General features: G+C 40.4%; 1 long non-coding RNA gene across 1 annotated transcript in view; it reads left to right on the forward strand.

Annotated features, from left to right (window-relative positions):
- The window catches only part of LOC123479698 (uncharacterized), a 49,485-nt gene extending 33,676 nt beyond the window's left edge, over window positions 1–15,809 (forward strand). The window contains exons 3-4 of the long non-coding RNA XR_006655397.3: window positions 14,564–14,644; window positions 15,643–15,809. This is a non-coding gene — a long non-coding RNA (uncharacterized lncRNA). The remainder of the gene's footprint in view (window positions 1–14,563; window positions 14,645–15,642) is intronic.
- The last annotated feature ends 2,059 nt before the right edge of the window (window positions 15,810–17,868 follow it).

Here is a 17,868-nt window from a genome sequence, read left to right on the forward strand (position 1 = left end):
TGTCTGCAAACAGGTTATTTTACTTCTTCCTTTCCTACTTGGATGTCTTTTATTTCTTTTTCTTGCCAAACTACTACACATGGCTATGGGAAGAAGAAATGAAATGATGTATGTCAATTGCCTAGGACACGTAATAGTTGTTTAATAAATGTTAGTTCACTTGTCTGTTCTGTTTTGTCATTCAACAACCATACAGTTATCTACCTTTGTCAGTCTCCGGACAAGCTGTTAGGAATACAGAGCTAACCAAGACATAGAACTTGTTCGCAAGACACTTATAATTTATGGATCTCTGTAATATTTTCCAGTTCCAATAATCTTTTCTCACTTATTAACTTACTCAGTAAGTACTTTGGAATGTCTGTTTTAGACCAGACACAGAACTAGGCACAAAGATAGGTGCTGAGCAGACAATGGAAACACCCCTTCCCCACCTCTAACAAACACATACCCAACTGACATGGTGTTTGCCTTCATGAGCTCACAACATAGTGGAGGAGAGAGAGAACTTAAAAAAGTAAATATATAATTTTGAATACTGCCTGGTAAGAGCCGTGGAAGGAATAGAGTACTAGAGGAGAGAACAGTGGAAAGGGAGGGATTGACTGGATGGTTGGAGAAAATCTTGGTCAGGAGGTAACAGAAAACTAAGGCTAGAAAAAGGAGGAGCAAGAATGAGAAGAGTGGAATAAACAGAATCCAGGCAGAGAAATAGTATGTTCAGGGTCCAAGGGAGGAGAGGACATAGTTTGTTAGAGATCCTGAGACAACGTGGACAGAGCATTCTAAGTTATGGATGGGGTAGTTCAAAATGCTGGTAGTGGAAGGCAGAGGCTAGGGGAGGAAGTTTGGATTCTATTCTAAGTTTAATAGGGAGCAGGGATGGTTTTCCAATAGGGTGTGTAATGTGATGTAATTTATGTTTCAGGAGGCATACTCTGGTTTTTGGATTTAAGATGGATTGAAGAGATCAAGTGGAAGTAGAGAGTTAAGATGGGAGGAACTTGTGTTAGTTCAGGGCAGAAGTGACAGTAGTTGGTCCAATATGTAGAGGCAAAGTTTTCTGGTTTGATGAATTGCAGAGATGGTGGCCAACTGAGTTCTCTTCTCGTAAATAAGTATTTAGGTCAGATGGACACACGTGGGATAATCATTCCTAGAAAAGCTACCTCTTGTTACTTTGGATTAGTTGTAGTCCTGTATTGGATTTGTTCTTAGATATGTCATGAAACTCTCCTTCTGCAAACCGCTGAAGTTTCTTAAGATATTTCTTTCAGACCCCAAAGTAAATTCAGTCATTCATTCAACAGGCACTGGGAATACAAGAGAGGATGGAAAAGGTAAAAATCCCCATTCACATGTTTTAAGAATACAGGACAATTAGTAAGCACTTTTACTTATGAACCAGAATAATCAGGGGTCATATTAAAGTGCAATCATTTACCAGCTGTGTGACCTTGGTCAAGTCACTTTATAGCTCTGTGCCTCAGCTTCCCTTTTTGATTTATGGGGAAAATATTTAAAAACCTGACTTGCAGAGACTTGTGAAGATTAAACTCATGTCTAGGGGAGGGCTTACCAAGTTGCAGGTGCTCAATAAGTGGTAACTATAAATAATAATAATATTGTTATTACTGCTCTACTTGTTGACATTCTGGGCAAGGTCCCACTGAGAAAACATAGTTCAGGTTCGAACTTTCAGAGCATGCTGAGGGACCAGGCTATTGTAAAAAAGAGCTTGACCCAGGGTTGACCCAGGCTCTGACATTTCTAATTCTCATGACCTTGAATAAATCACTTCATAACTCTCCACTGTAGTTTGCCTGTCTGAAAATTGGGGACAGTAATATCCAATCCTTAGTATCATGTAAGGACCAAAGAAAAAGTGTGCATGAGGGTATGTAGCACAGTGCAGTAATCATGACCACAGGTGGTGATGAAGAGCTGGTTGAAAGCATGACTCCTGCACTTAGGAGGTGGTGAACTCGGGCCAGCTATTTAACCCTTGTGCCTCCGTTTCCTCGTCGCTAAAGAAGAGATTGTAGTAGTACCTACCTTGTGGTGTTGTTTGAGGTTTAAATGAGTTAAGATAAGTAAAGCACTCAGTGGCTGGCATATGCAAGTACTGATGACTATTAATATTATCATTATAACTATTATAATCATCCAGGCTTCCCTCTGTCAGAAAGTCTATGGACTACCTTATAAAATTCTCCCACCTACATTAAGTGAATGAGGTTTTAAAAAAAATAAAAAAGAGTGAGAAAGAGCTCTGCTCACAGCCTGAAATTCCCCTGTGGGAAGTGCTTCCCCATCTCTGGCTGGTAGTGACACCACCTGGAGGGGACACCCCCACCCCCATGGTTCCAGCAACAGGCCTGCTGGAGATCTGAGCAGATGTTTCTGCTTTTCAGACCCAGGCGTTTCCTCTCTTCTAGGAGCACATGCCAGCACAGTCGATATCTGGAAACCCGCTGCTTCACAGTAGGGCTGAAGACTAAACTGGTACTTTACTAGAAAATGGTAATAAAGCAATTTGAATTGCTTTTCATCCTCCTTGCTCTTAACGGCTTTTAGGTTCATATGAGACCAATCAATTAATCCTGCTTCAGAGCTGCAAGAACAGGGTGTGTTTTAGTCTCTGAATAGCGGATGTGCCCATAACAGAGATTTTTTCTAGTGCTGTCCCCTGAGGATCGCCTTGAGCCTGCTGTCTGCGGCAGTGGTGAGCAAAGGTGCCCAGCTGGGCAGGGCTGTATTCTTGTAACCTGGTTGGCACCCGAGGTACTAATGAATGGCCTCTGCCTCAAAGGTGAACCATAACAGTGATTTTGCTTTGCATGTATTCCCTTACATATGTGTGCTTCCTTCGTTCCCAGGTTTCTGTCTGGGAGAGTTAATAAGGTAGAGATGATGTTTCACCTGGATGGGAACTGACATGCAAAAACAAAAAACAAAAAGCAAAAAAAACAATCAACCAAACAAACAGCACATACACACACATCCTGCTTTTTCTTTCCTGACCAAGTAAGTACAAGGTGGTTTGTTTGAAACCCTCTTTCCTCACCTGTCCTCACCCACCCCAGCATTCCCAAGGCTGTGCCCAGCACACAGGGGCTCTCAGAATAATGGATGATGTGAATTAAAATATATATGACATGCAAACTTGGGATGGGTGAAGGTTAGGAGAGGATTCCTCCCCGCATCTCTTTATGACCATGTATTGAATGTTATTCTTTTGAGAATTAATTCCTTTAAAAATATTTTAGGACCAAAAGACAAATGATTAATCCATAAGTGGAAGGTAACAGATTGAAAGTGATCAATGCAAGGAGACGGACGCATTGGCAGTCCCGCAGACAAATTGGTGACGGGACGAACTGACGTTTTTTCCTAGCTGTGGAAACAGTGTGGGATCATTTCTCTATCTCAGCTTCAGTTCTTTCCAGAAGTTGTCTCAAGACCTCAAGCACAACTTGTTTAGACATTTTCCAGTTGTAGATTTTTTCTAGGCTGTTAAAAATATTGACTTTGACAGTTTTAAAACGATGGCCTCAAAATTGGAATAATTTACATTCTGGAATTAAGATAATTCAGGCATTTCTGCTGGCAACGACAGAGCACAGGAGCCAGTTACATAAATCCCAGATTTGAGGGGGACGGAGCCATTAGCATAGATTGGTCTGCTGTGGGTATTCAGAGCACTCACCTTCCCATGTAAATGGATCTTTATGTCTCTCCCAGGCAGGCCCAGATTCTGAGCTATTTTCGGAGCTCTTTTCGGATCAGGTGATGTGGAAGAGGGTGGGTGAAGGACTTAGGCTGCTCCTGTTGCTGGCCTCTTGGTGTTCTGCAGGAGACATGGAAACCCTAAGGAAAAATTCTAGCCACTGTCTGGCTGTTGTGTGTTTACCCTAGATGTTCTCCCCTTTAAATCCTGGGTCTCAGTCTCAGGGAGGCAACATAGAAGGCATTCAGACCAGCTCAGTGGTCCTGGCCTTGGCCCAGTGCGCTGTGCCAGATTCCAAACACACCTGCTAAAGAGATTCCTTTCTCCCAGCACTCTGCTGACGTTTTCAGCTGGAACCAAAGTCCCTCTCTTGGTCTGCAGCATTCCTCTGACTGCTAACTGTATCATTTGTCCACCCCACTCCTCAGGAGCTGCTCCTTGATTCTGGTTGCATGCACCTAAATCAAAGGAAAATCTGGTTCAGATCCCTAGGCTAGGCCACGGAAATGACTGAGTGGTCATCATTTTCTTCAGGGAGACATGAAGGCAAGAGCTTCCCATTTGGAGTTCCTCTTCCTCCTTCTTGGTGCCAAGCACATCCACACTTGTCATATTTCATCCTTTCCAAATTGCTTTGCAGTGTCCTCCAGATGTGATATACGAAGGAACTCAGAAAAACTAAAGGATTTGTTCTGGTCAGATGGTTCTGTTGGTTGGAGCATCATCCTGTGCACTAAAAGGTCGCAGGTTTAATTCTGGGTCAGGACATTTACCTAGGTTGCAAGTTCAATCCCCAGCTGGGGTATATATGGGAGGCAGCTGATCAATGTTTCTCTCTCACATCAGTGTTTCTCTCTTTCCTTTCCTCTCTCTCCAAAATTAATAAAACATAATCTTGGATGAGGATTAAAAAAAGAAGGTTTGCCCAAAGACACTTGACTCATGGCTGGGTCAGATGGACTGTACACTTGTGGTTGGATAGTTTCCCTGTCACCTGTAGCAGAGAGATGGATGACCGAGTCAGTCTCCTCCATGGAATTCAGCAGGCAGAAAAGACAAGGGCCTCTCTCAAATGTGTGTCATGTGGATGGGTTTGAGATCCATCAGTCACAGCATCATTGGCCCTTGGGATGTTATGTTTGGAAGGGATATTAAAAGCCACCTAATTCAGCTCTTTAAGTAATACTCAGTGCCTGAAACCCTTAAGTATATCCAAGTAGTCCTCAACTGGGGATGATTTTGAGCCTCAGAGGACATTTGGCAATGTCTAGGGACATTTTTAGTTGTCACAACTTTGGTAGAGATGCCAGTGGGTAGCAGAAGCCAAGATGCTTCTAAGTACCCTGCAATAGCCACCCCTGTTCGGCACAATAAAGAATGATGTAGCCTGAAATGTCAGTAGTGCCACTTAAGAAACCTGATGTACGAGAAGGCAAGATGATAGAAATAGAGCTTTTGGAGATGATCTGAACCTCAGCCCTCATTGTTATAGATAGGAAATAGTGGCCCAGAATGGTGAAGTCACTTACCCTTGATTGCACAGCAAAATTTTGATAGAGCTGGATCTAGAATCTACTTGATATTAGATGCATGGAATATCTATATAATAATAAAGTAAAAAATTGTTTATAAATGTACAGTTACAGAAAAATGTGCAAACAATATTGACAGCTATCATCACCTGGCAGAGTCACATTTATTGTGCATCTGTAGCTGCACCATATACGAGAGGAAGATGCTGCTCAGATATAATACATATATTTTTTTAAAAAACTGTGGAAGTAACTGAGGTACACAGAGGAAAATAAACCAACTCCAAAATCTCATAGCTAGTAAGTGGCAGAGCTTGGAATTGAATCCATGCTCTCTAACTCTTAAATCAAAAGCCTTTGTGATGATCAGTTCCAGCCCTGGTTATTCCCATAACTGAAGAGGCATGGAAAAACAACAAGTTTATGTCCTTATATTTGAGAACTGTAAGATGGTCAAACATCTTTTACTGTATTACAGTCATCTGCATGTGATATATTTGTGGAGTCCACTGCTATGAAGGATGCTGCATGCACTTCTGCAAACACTTCTGTTGGGTGTGTAAATCGCTCCAAGATTTCTGGGAGATAATTAAGCACTATGTGTGAAGAGCCACCCTTTGATACAGTGATGTTGCTCATTGGAATCTGTCCTAAGAAAACAATGAGAGCTACAGATAGATTTATGTACAAAGATATTATGATAATAATAATGGCTGGGATTTATTGAGCTCATGCCATATGCCAGCCTCTGTGTTAAGTGTGTTACATGCATCATCTTATTTACTCCTCATAACAACACTATGAGGGGAGTATTACTCTCATCGCCATTTATACACTGGAAGATGAGGCTTAGAGAGCCTAAGTAATTTGGCCAAGGTTACTTGGCTACTACGTGATAATGGGGATTCAAAACCAGGCAGCCTGATTCACAGGGTTTCTTCGTTTTAATGACTATGCAGAACTGACTCGTAGCAGAAAATCACAACTTTATTGGGGAAAATTGGAAGGAACCTGGATTGTAACATTAGTGTCCTTGGTTAGGTGCATTATGACCTGTTTCACTGTTTTGATATCTTGGCCTGAAGCAACCTTGACTGTGCCTTCTTTGGGTAAGAAAGACACCAGGGGAGAAAAGGTATACAACTGAAATTGAATAACAATAAAAATTAAAAAAAGAAAAAGAAAGAAAGACACCAGGTGGAGATGTGCTTAGGGGCTTTATAGATAGTTCACACTTGGGCGTAATGTTATTTAGAACTTAAGTCTGGTTATAGGACGGAGAATGCAGCAGACTGGAAATCAGACAGAACTCAGTTTGAATCCTGGTTTGGCACATCCTAGAATTTCAGGCTTTGTTTGGTGAGCCACCCTTCTTTTGCCAAATAGGGAAGTCACATCATCCACCTTGCGGGTTTACGGTGTGGAATCCTCGACTTGAAGAAGAGCTTGTGGCATACAGTAGGTGCTCACTAAGAGCTAGGCGACTGGAAATAGGCAGAGGTGGTGCCCTCTACTGGTTGGGCCTCAGGGAGCAAGGGTTGCTGCTAAGAGGGAAGTGGATTCCCAGCTGTTCTGGGGATGAGGAAGTGAGGAAAAGTTACCTGAGAACTCTGCATTCTTGTGGCAAGTCCTATGAGCAGCATTACAACAATGTAAATAAGATAACTGGCTGTGGGAATTTACACAAGCAGGAAAAACAGACTCTGGGAAATCCTGAGATCTGAAAGAGAGGGTTCTTTCTTCTATGGAGCCCTGGCAGGTCTCCTGGACCCAGTCTGGCTGTGCCTTTGAGGGCAGAAGCTGAGAGAGGGTTGTGTAATCAGAGAGCCACCTCTGACATCTGCCCCAGCCTCAGGCTAGACCTGCCCATCCCCAATTCCTGAGAATGGACCTTAGGATATTACCGCAGTGACTGGACTCATATTTCCTGGTCATCCCCGGAATAATTTCTGCTTCAGAGGTGACTCAGCTTGGGAAAGGCCAGAACTGGTGCCCCTTATCACAAGGGTTTGACTCACAGAGTATGAGAGCTGGAGGAAGCCTTGGAGATAAATCAGCTCCACCAGCTCCTCCATTTGAGACAGAAGAGAGGCTTAGAGAGGCAAAGGAACTTTTCAAACAGCCAGCCTGCTACCAAGTGTCAGTGCCAGAATGCCATCCCAAGCACTGCTGGCTCAGAGTCTAGAGAGTTATTTTCTCCAAACACCCTAATATTTATTTGTAATCTTGGAGGATCTGTTTATTGAATTATGTGTCTTTACCTAAACATTTAAGGAGCTTACAGACTTTTGTACACTCAAAATGTATATGGTGAACACAAAGAAATATGTATCCATCCTGCCAACGAGGGCTGACCATTATTATTAATTTACTGTGGTGACATGTGTTAATAAAATTACATAGGTTTCAAGCATACAATGTCGTAATACATCATCTGTATATTGTGTGGTGTGACCACCACCCAGAGTCAAAACTCTTTTCGTTGCTATGCATTTGACTCCCTTTAGCCTTTACTACCTCTCCCCACTCCCCTTCCCTCTGGTAATGGCCATACTGTGGTCTGTGTCTACGAGTTTTTGTTTATTTGTCTTGTTTGTTCATTTGTTGCTTCCAGTTGTATGTCCCACATATGAGTGAAATCATACGATTCTTGACTTTCTGTCTCACTTATTTTGCTTAGCATGATATTCTCAAGATTCATCCATGTTATCACAGATGGCACTATTTCATCCTTTTTTACGGCTGAGCGGTATTCCATTGTATGTATGTACTGCCTCCTCTTTACCCCATGATCTATCAAAGGACATTTCTGTTGTTTCCATGTGGGCTGGCAGTTCCAATCCAAATGTATCTTTTGAATCCATTTCATTCTCTCTAGATCAGACCACTTTTCTGGATCTTGATAAGTATTTAACTGGTTGTTTTATCTTCACTAATCACTTCTTTCCTTGGACCTTCTGTTAACCTTGCCAACAGAAGCATTTTTCAAGGAAATCTTTCTAATCTTTCTATGTTTCCATCGCTTACCGGGCAAACTCAAACATCTTTGGAGGACACAGTCAAGGCCTTATATCGGGGCCCAGCCTCTCTTCCCAGGTTCCTGTCTAACAGTTCTGCCCAGCCTTGCATAATACACTCCTGTCATGCTGGACAATTCACAGCAGCTGCCTCATGTCTCCATGTCCCTTCTCCACAGTGTTCCTCTGCCTAGAAGGCCCATTTTTTGTGCCCCGGTCCAGAAAACTTTGGCTTATCCTTTTAGCACAACTCAAACGCCACCTTCTTTTTGAAGCTCTCTATCGTACCTTTCCAGGCAAAACCCATCACCCTCTGCTCTGTTTCCCCCTTGTTCTGCTTCTCCCTTGTTCTGCACACACTTGGGTAACAGTTCTCACAATATAGAATATACTGAGATGAGTTCTTATTTGCCCAACTCTCCAAGGAGGCTGTGAGTAAGCATTTTCACAGCATGGGCTATGTCTGTCTCATCCTCTCCCAAGTTCTAACATAGGGCCCAACTTAGACTAAGCATGCAATAGCATTTTCTGATTTAATGAACTAATTGTTGAATTAATGCCAATAAAATTATTCATTGCTTGTCCTGTTAAGCAAAATATCTCCATAGATGTACATAGAACTTGAAGGGTATATTTGGGATGGTCTGAATTAAATTATAGCCTAGAGAAATTTGCATGGATAAAGAAAACACCAGTGATTTCAAATATAAGCCCCAAATAAAAATCACAAAGGAAGATGCTTTGAAATGCTAGTGTAGAATAGAAATGGAGCTGCTTCTCATGTGGGCAACTCCACACTGCATAATCGGGGTGAGTACAGCACATGTTTATATAGATAATGAAGATGTGATGATTTCCAAGTGCAGTACGAGGGAGGCCAACTAGAAGGCAATAAAGTGTTTAAGTGAGTCTGCTGAATGACAAAGTGTTGGTTGTAACATAATGTGCTCTAGGCAGTCACTGCGGGAAAGCTTGTCCTTTATCAAGGACAGTTTCTTGAATGAGATAAGCCTTCAGATAGATATCCCATTCACCACTACCACCAAACATGGACCAAATATTTAATACCTTGTGGCTTTAAGTGTAATCCGATTTACGTGTGGTGGATCTGACCGCCTGTACTTTGAACTTTTATGTTTAAGACAGTAACTTTTAGAGAGATTTGCAGTTCCTGAGTCAGACTACGTTCAGAGAAGAAATGAAAGGGAGAAAGTTTCAACCAGCATTTTCTTAGAGCTTAACTGTGACCCTCAGGTGACTTAATCAATAATGAAGTCTTTCAAGTTTTTATCCTTGTTATCCACTAATATTTTATATTTGCCCATAAGAGATGTGGAAATGGGTTTAGAAGACAGAGATGAGAAATGACTCCATTGAATTTTTTAAAATTGTGATATTGAGGATATTCTCATCTCTAGGACTAGACCGATTCCAGATTTCTGGAGGCTCAAACATCCAATGGATAACATACAGATGGGCTCAAATATGTGTGGGAAAAGATTTATACAGGATGGTAGTTGTGAGTAGCAGTGGGGATGGGGAAAAAATAAAAAGGAATGACACTTAACAGAATCTCCAAGAAAGATACTTATACTCCATTTGGCTGACTTCCATCTCAGAAAGAGCTCTAGATAGAAAATAAAGGAGAGAATGTGTTATATTATGAAACTAATGGTCCAAGCTTTAATAAATTGAATGATTGCATTATAAATAATATATAACATACAGCCAAAAATGCTTGTTCTGTAGGCCTGTTTATTCACCAGCTAAGATATATATCCTAGGCCACTTTCTCTTTTTCCCATTAAAAAAATTTATTTCATTGAAAAAAAATACAACATCCTTCTGACATAAATTCTGATGTAATTTTTCAGAAATGTGAAACTCGATAAAAATAGAGAGCTTCTCTACAAAGACCTTACAAACCAGTTGGTTAATATTTATTTGGAAAGAATAAGAAAGTTGTAAAGTGATACTGTGTGCTTGGGGTGGGGTGGAATCAGGAGGTATGGATTCTAGTTCCCTATTTTTTACTAACTGACTGTGTTACCTTGGATAAGTCCTACTAAACCTCCCTGACCTAGACTTACCCCATTTGAAAACTATGCTATTTTGACTAGAGGATGACAAAGTTCCTTTCTTGATCTCTGGTGAAAACATACAGTAGCCCCCAAGGCCTGGAAAGGTCTTCAGACTTCATCTTCTATTACCTCTTGCCCCAAATGAGCACCAATTGCCCATTGTGCTGTGTAGAGCTGTTTTTGGTGCTTTTCTTAAAAGATAGCCAAGGAAAGAGATTCTACAACTTGCCTTCCTAACTCAGTCTACTGTTTAGCAACCCCTCCCACCTACTGGAGTTCTTTTTACATTGAATGTTGTAGAATGCTTTAAAGAACACACACACACACACACACACACACACACTTGACTGCGGAGGACTATTCAGAGGCAACAGGTGCAATGAGTTATAGATCTTACAAAGAACACAAAGAAACACCCAGTCAGCAGGAACAGCGGTTGCCAAGAATTTAATTCATCAGTACAAATCCAAATTTACAAAGGACTAATCCCACATAATGGATAAGGGACAAAAAAGAAGAAGGATTAATAGGGGGAAAGGAGTTTCTGAAAATTCACCTCTCAAGTCCACTAAACTTCTAATTTGGCCTGCTTCATTTTCCTTCTTTTCCCAGAAGACCTAAATTTAGATTTCTTAAGAAAAAAGAAAGTTGGCTGTGGTGAATAGTTGCAACCTAAGAACATGGATGTGCTCATCCCCTCTGAAGTGGATTTGAATGTCTCTGGGTGTGGAATGACATTTGTGTTGGGGATGTGGGAAGATTGCAGTTGAAAATAATGAACCTCTTCCTTATGACTTGCATTGCCCTTGCAGAGTCAGCACAAAAAATCTGTTTCTTCTCAAATAAAAAGAAACCTTCTCTCTGTTAGCCATGGAAAGAATATTCTCCTGGTGACAATCCAAAATGAAAGGCTCAGTTGGCCACCCAGCAATAGTCTCTTCAAGACTTACTATCAACTCTTCACTGGGTAACAATTCCTGCTCAGGTTGGAAATCATCCCTGTCCTGCTGGCTTTACAGTTTACAGTTTTCCTTTCCCCCCCCACCCTACCCTTTGCCCAGCTGCACTTTGGGGATGACCTAGTTTAAGAGGAATGGAAGGAGAATAACTTCTCAGCAAATGTTCCTGCCTTGGCCTTGGGGACTTGGGTCTTTCTTTGCTTTCCCAATATTCTTTTTAGTTCCCTTTTCTGGACTTTCTTACTCTGCACCTGTCCTTAAATGCTTCTCTCTTAAAATGTAGTTCCATTCTCTACTCTTGAACTCATTCACATAGGTCTTCAAACATTATACCTCTGTAAATGACCCCCAAATCCTTATCTCTCATTTTCCTTTTTCTTTCAACCTTCCAACTCCCTATATGAAATTGGATAATTAAACATTGTTTGCTAGATGTTTTGTGGCTACATCAAGTGAAACTTGTTCCCAACAGAATGTAACATATTTCTCCTTAACTAAAAACTGCTCTTTTGTCCTGTTACCCAAGGGTGAAGACCCAGGTTTATACTCACTCCTACTGGGAAGACAATTTACTTCTGCTTTCTTCTCACTTTCTTACTTTTACATTAATTCCTTCTCTCTTTGTTTTGTCATCAGAGCCTTCATTTCTTTATGAAGAAAAACACTGAAATATTCTAAATACGCATTCTACTGCATTTACCTGCTTCAATGCCTATCTCCTCCATGAGTGTGAGATTTCTCAAGGTCAGGTTTATCTTTGTTATACCAAGCATCTAGTACAGTATGTAGCATTGGGTTTCAAAATGGTGCACAAGGGTAGACTCTAATGGGGGGTGGGGAGTAATCACTAGCTTTAAACACTATGTCTGCTCCATTGCACCTCTCTCCCCACTGATCTCCAACACTCAGCCCACTTCCTCATGTAAGTCACCTACCTCACATGTAGGCATTTGAGCTTGTGGTTCCTGCTAAAGTCCAAAGTAGTACTTGGAAGATGTTTACTGAATGAACACAACATTGCTATATGTAATCGAGAATCTCTGAGTGACACAGGATCAGAAAGATTTCCCAGTGTCACATTCCATTAGATGTTCAAGTCTCTACAGCAGGTTTAGGGATCACTTCAATTCCCTAATAATTACTGTGATTGCAAACTTCAGTGAGAACCAGTTTGCTGCCTTCACAGGCAGCTCATGTCTTCAGAGACAGTCAGAGAGCTCTAATTGTTGGAAAGGTCTTCCTTGTATTGAGTTGAAATCAATTTGAGATCCCTCTGAGGCATGTATCAAAGTGCTGAGTAGTATGGTACAGATTTTTAAGTGTTGGAAAGAGCAAACACTTTGGAAAGGAGAAAGGATCATAAATGGTTCTTTAAAATTGGAGACACTTAGAATGAGCATTGAAGGAAGGTTAGGATTTTGCCAGAGGGGGATACAAGGAAGGCTATTATCAAGGAAGAAAACAGCAAGAACAACCACATTGGCATGGTAAGTTTGGGGTACTCTGCTTACAGCCTGGGTGGGCTGTTGCACAGCATATGAACAGCAGACAGAAAATGGAAGGGAGTCTGTAAGGCAAAGGGTTGAAGAGTTCTAAGGAAGGGTTCAACTATACCAGGCCTTTCTTCCAACTCCTACTTAACTGCTCATTTCCATGTCCAGCATTTCTCCCAACTCTCCTCTCCACTGCTCCAGTTTCAAGTCTCAGTTGCTTCCCATCTGCAGTACCAGTGCAGCTTCCTTGGCTCATCCCTCCTCAAGCACTTTCTTGTTCCCTTATCTTGCCCATCAAGGCCAGGATAATCTTCCTAAAATAACATTCCAATTAGCTATTCGGTAATTCTCTTGTCAAAGGCACCTACTTTTCTTTTTTAAAACATTTTATTTATTTATTTATTTATTTATTTTTAGAGAGAGGGCAAGGGAGGGAGAAAGAGCGGGAGAGAGACATAGACGTGAGAGAGAAATGTCGATCAAGTGCCTCTTGGACATGGGGACTTACATGACCTGACCAGGAACCAAACCCTCAACTCAGGCATGTGTCCTGACCAGGAACTGAAATGGTGACCTTTGCATTGCAGGATGACACCCAACCAACTTAACCACATGGGTCAGGGCCACCTGCCTTTTTGTTTTGCCTGATTTAAAACTTTTCCCTGCGTCTCAGGGATGTAAGCCCCTGCTATCTGCATAAACTTATTTTCTACTAGTACCCCGACATTTCTCACTTGGCTAAAATGGACCCATACACACATGAGGTGAAGCTCAGGCGTTCCAATCAGATGACCCAGGTGTGATATTTGCCTTCACCTCTTATGAGCTGAATGGCCTTATCTAAGTTCCTTAACTGAGCCTCAGTTTTCAAATATTTTTAAAAGAGGGGTTAATACAGCAAATTTGATAATATTTTTGAGAAGATTGAGGTCAAGTGGCTTCTATTTTTTTGAAGCCCTTTCTTATCTCCCCAACAACTGAGTATCCCTCTTCTTAGCCTAGGCCTTGTGCAGAACCTCCATACGTCTCTTAACAAATTGTGTTCCAATTATCTGATAATAATAACTAACTTTTCTGAACACTAATTCTCATGTGTCAGGCACTGTGGTAAACACTGCACATGCATTTTTTCCCATATAATTCTATTCATCTAGCCCTATGATTTAGGGATGAGTATCATCCAATTTATAACTCTTTGAAGGTAAAGAACATGTCAAATTCTTTTTGCATCCCTTCTGCCAAGCAGATGATAGATGGTTGTGGTAGGCAGAATTCTAAGATGGTCCCCAAGAACCCAGCCCCCCTGGTGCCCATGCCCTGTATAATATCTTCCCCTTGTGTGTGGTGGGAACTGTTAATATGTTGGATGTCACCTATCTGTTATTATGATGGATGTCACTCCTGTGGTTAGATTACATTATATGGTAAAGGTGAAGGGATTTGAATGGTCTTGTGACTTCCTATCCTGCAGGGTAGATTTGTGAGACATCTGTCTCCAGTAGATTGTTGAGCTTCACAAGAGAAAGAATGTAAAGGTAGGAGAGGAATATAGACAGAGCACTGACCATCACATCTACACTAGTGGAAGAGAGGAAAAATTACTGAACAAAAAGAAATAGAGGAACAGTTTGAGATAATGCATTAATCCAGAAATTAACAGAGTTACATTTTGAGTTATAAATTGCCTGTCAACCAGTAAGCCCTAATTTATATTAATTCTTTGTCTTTCTTTCCTTCTACTATCATTCCAGGTAGTCAGAATATTTTCTGAAGAACGTCATATTTTGCAAAACATTTTTTTTATTTATGTGATCTTATTACAAATGAATGAGGTGGGTGTTATTATTATTCCCATTTTATAAATGTATAAACCAAGATATAGAGACATGAAATAGCTTGCCAAAAACTCAGCTACTTTGCCTTGCCTATGATTAAATCAAAATTCACATCAAGTCTCTGGCTCCTAATGCCCTATCTTTCTAATATCCACAAAGACAAGCACGAGGTGTCAATGTCTTACAATATGATGCAACTATATTCTGAATTGCTGGCTGTCTCAGAGGCTGAGGAAGGCGCAAGGAGGAGCAGAGACTGGAGAGAAAGAGAAGGCTCTGATGAGGTGCCTTCCTCAGAGAGGAAGGCAACACAGTCCTTTAGGGCACAACTCTTGGGAATCTTTGTGTTCATGAAAAGCAGTTGAAATCAGAAATCAAAACACCTAGCATGAAAGGGAAAGATGTATATGCAAATGATGAAACACACTTTTTTGAGCTGCAAAGGAATTTAAGAATTCCCTTTCTCAAAATGATCAAGTCAGATCGTGGTTGCCTAGAAAAAATATTGCACACAGTCTTGGAGGTGGGATGAGGAAATTAAATGGCCCAAGACTGGGGAAGGGAATTGGAGAAGAATATTCTAGTTCTCCCCAGATTTTTTAACTGGCAAGTCAATGAACTTCTCTCCAGGAAGTTGGAGATGCTATTGTTGCCTCTGGTGGCTTCAGTGTGCTATGAAAGACATGTCAGAAATAACACTTACTCAACTGTTACTGTAGAAAATTGAGGGAAAGCTTTTCCATCTGCAAATGAAGTATCAGTTATCAACAAATGGCCTTTTCTGCTGTTGACAATTGTGTGTTTAACCCAAGGACTTTTGCTCTTCTTGCTAGGGAAATGTAAGAATAGTAATAGTAATGATAATGATAAATATAAAAATGGATTTTGAATTCTCTCTAAGTGCCAGGCATTGTGCTGCATAGCTTATAGATTTGATTCCATTTAACCATTATAATAATCCTGAGAGATTTTTATTTTTATCTCCATTTTGCAAGTGAGAAAACTGAGGCCTGGGAAGGTTACTGGAGGACACATAGCTAAAGAGCACAAAGCAATGTCTGGAGTAAAGACCTGACTCCACAGCCCTCTGACTCTTAACCACTGAGGTATGTAACCGCTGAGCATAGGACCAGACACCTATATGACTCTGAGCTATATGCCAGAATGATGCTTCACACAGGTGGCCTTGGGTATAAAACAAACACAATCTAATCTAGTTGTCTTACTTAGTGTCTTTTCTCTGTCTTTTTTAAATGAGCTGACAGTAACAATGGGTGAATAAAACATCATTAAGGATTTAAAAGAATGTGTGATGTAGAGTCTGACATCTCATCTCTGCCTTACTAGCTGTGGAGACTTTGATCAGTTTAATTCAACTAATGGTGATTGAGCACATACTGTGTGTCAGATGCTGTGCTAGGGCCCTGCTTCCATGAAGCTTTGAGGGGAAGACAGGTGTCAAGCAATTAGACCGGAGTGAGTGTTCAAGATAAGGTACTTTGGAAACATTTAGCAAGGAGTTCTACCGTAGTCACTAAATGGTTTGACCAACCTTTGCTTACCTACCTAACGAATGGAGATATAGTAATACTTCCTCTCCCATTTTATAAAAAAAGCACATGTATTATTGTATATGACTGTATCATGTAAACTGTAAGAATGTAAATGTTAATTGTCCTGTTACCTGGAATTGTTACTGTGAGATTGATAAGATTCCTTGTGAGTTATTGATCTTCCCATTAGACATTATTGTCTGTAGGTTTCATACTCCCAACTTATAATTTTAAGAAATGAATTCTTAGAAGCTATACATTCAATGCAGCATATTTGCTAGAATATAGACATTAGTTAGTTTATGGGCTTTAGAACTAACATGTGCATTAAAAACATGAGCAACAGAAATATATTAGCCTTTAGTACCTTGAATTCACATAAACACTGAATAATTGGTTAGGTAGGAAAGATATGAATTGTGGGTTCATAACCTAGACTTACCGTCAACTGAAAGATTATAAAAAAATAGTTGTGACTCTGTATTGATAAATTTGGTAGGAGATTTTACTCCCTGCTCTTTCTGTTTTCTTCTAGTTTTTCTAAGTGTTTGCCTCAAGAAAAGGAAATAGTTCCATTTACCCAAACACATGCATTTCCCATAAACTCCGCAGTCATGATCTTGAAGTGAAATCTCAAAACTGAATTTCTAAGAGGATCAGTTGGAAACTGATGCTTGATGTAGGGAAGAAAAAGCTTTTACTCAATTATCTACAATAACAGCAGGGGAAATGTTGAAAATTACTGACACAGGAAATGGATTTTTGCATAAATGTTCTCTGTTTTCAAGTTTAGCTTAGTGTGAAAGACCTTTATTATGAATGGGTCCCTCTATCTTATCTTTTGTTTCTCGAAGAATAGATTTATTTTTTGTTGGGGCAAAGGACAAGTTACCATGATAGATTGTTTAGTCTTCAATAGGGTTGTTTAAGGTGAAGATTTGATTTTCCACAGTTAGGTGGACAGTGTTTGGTGGATCCGACAAAGGATGGTATGATCTTAAATGTGGTGGATAGCTCTTCATTCTTTTTTCTTTCTTAAAAATGGCTTTATTGAGATATAATTTATATGCCACAACATTCTACTGTTGAACGTACACAATTCACTGGCTTTTAGTATATTTACAGAGTTGTGCAGCTGTTGCCACGATCTAAATTTAGGACATTTTCATCACCTCAAAAAGGAACCCTGTACCCATTAGCTGTTACTCCCATTTCCTCCAATTCTGCAAGCACCTTTCAACCACTAAACTACTTTCTGTCTCTACGGATTTGTCTATACTAGACAATACATATACATTTCTTCATACAATGTATGTGGTCTTCTGTGATTGATTTTTTTTAGTTAACATAATGTTTTTGAGATTCATCGGTGTCATAACACGTATTAGCACTTGAGTATTTTTGATTGCTGAATAATATTTTAACGTATAGATATGCCACATTTTTTATTTAGCCAATGTCCTACAATTGATTCTGTTAATAATTCCTTGGAAATCCTTCTTGTCTTGATTACTGCAGTGCCACATTTGATTTCCCTCTTATTTCTCTGGTCATGCCACCTCAAAGTCCTTCATGGGATTCTCTCCTACCAATCGCTTTTGTTGATGCTTCTCAGACAGTACCACCCTTTAGACTCAGCAATAGGAGCCCTGCCCTGACCAACACCCT

Source organism: Desmodus rotundus, chromosome 1 (assembly GCF_022682495.2).
Source record: "Desmodus rotundus isolate HL8 chromosome 1, HLdesRot8A.1, whole genome shotgun sequence".
Lineage (NCBI taxonomy): Eukaryota > Metazoa > Chordata > Mammalia > Chiroptera > Phyllostomidae > Desmodus > Desmodus rotundus.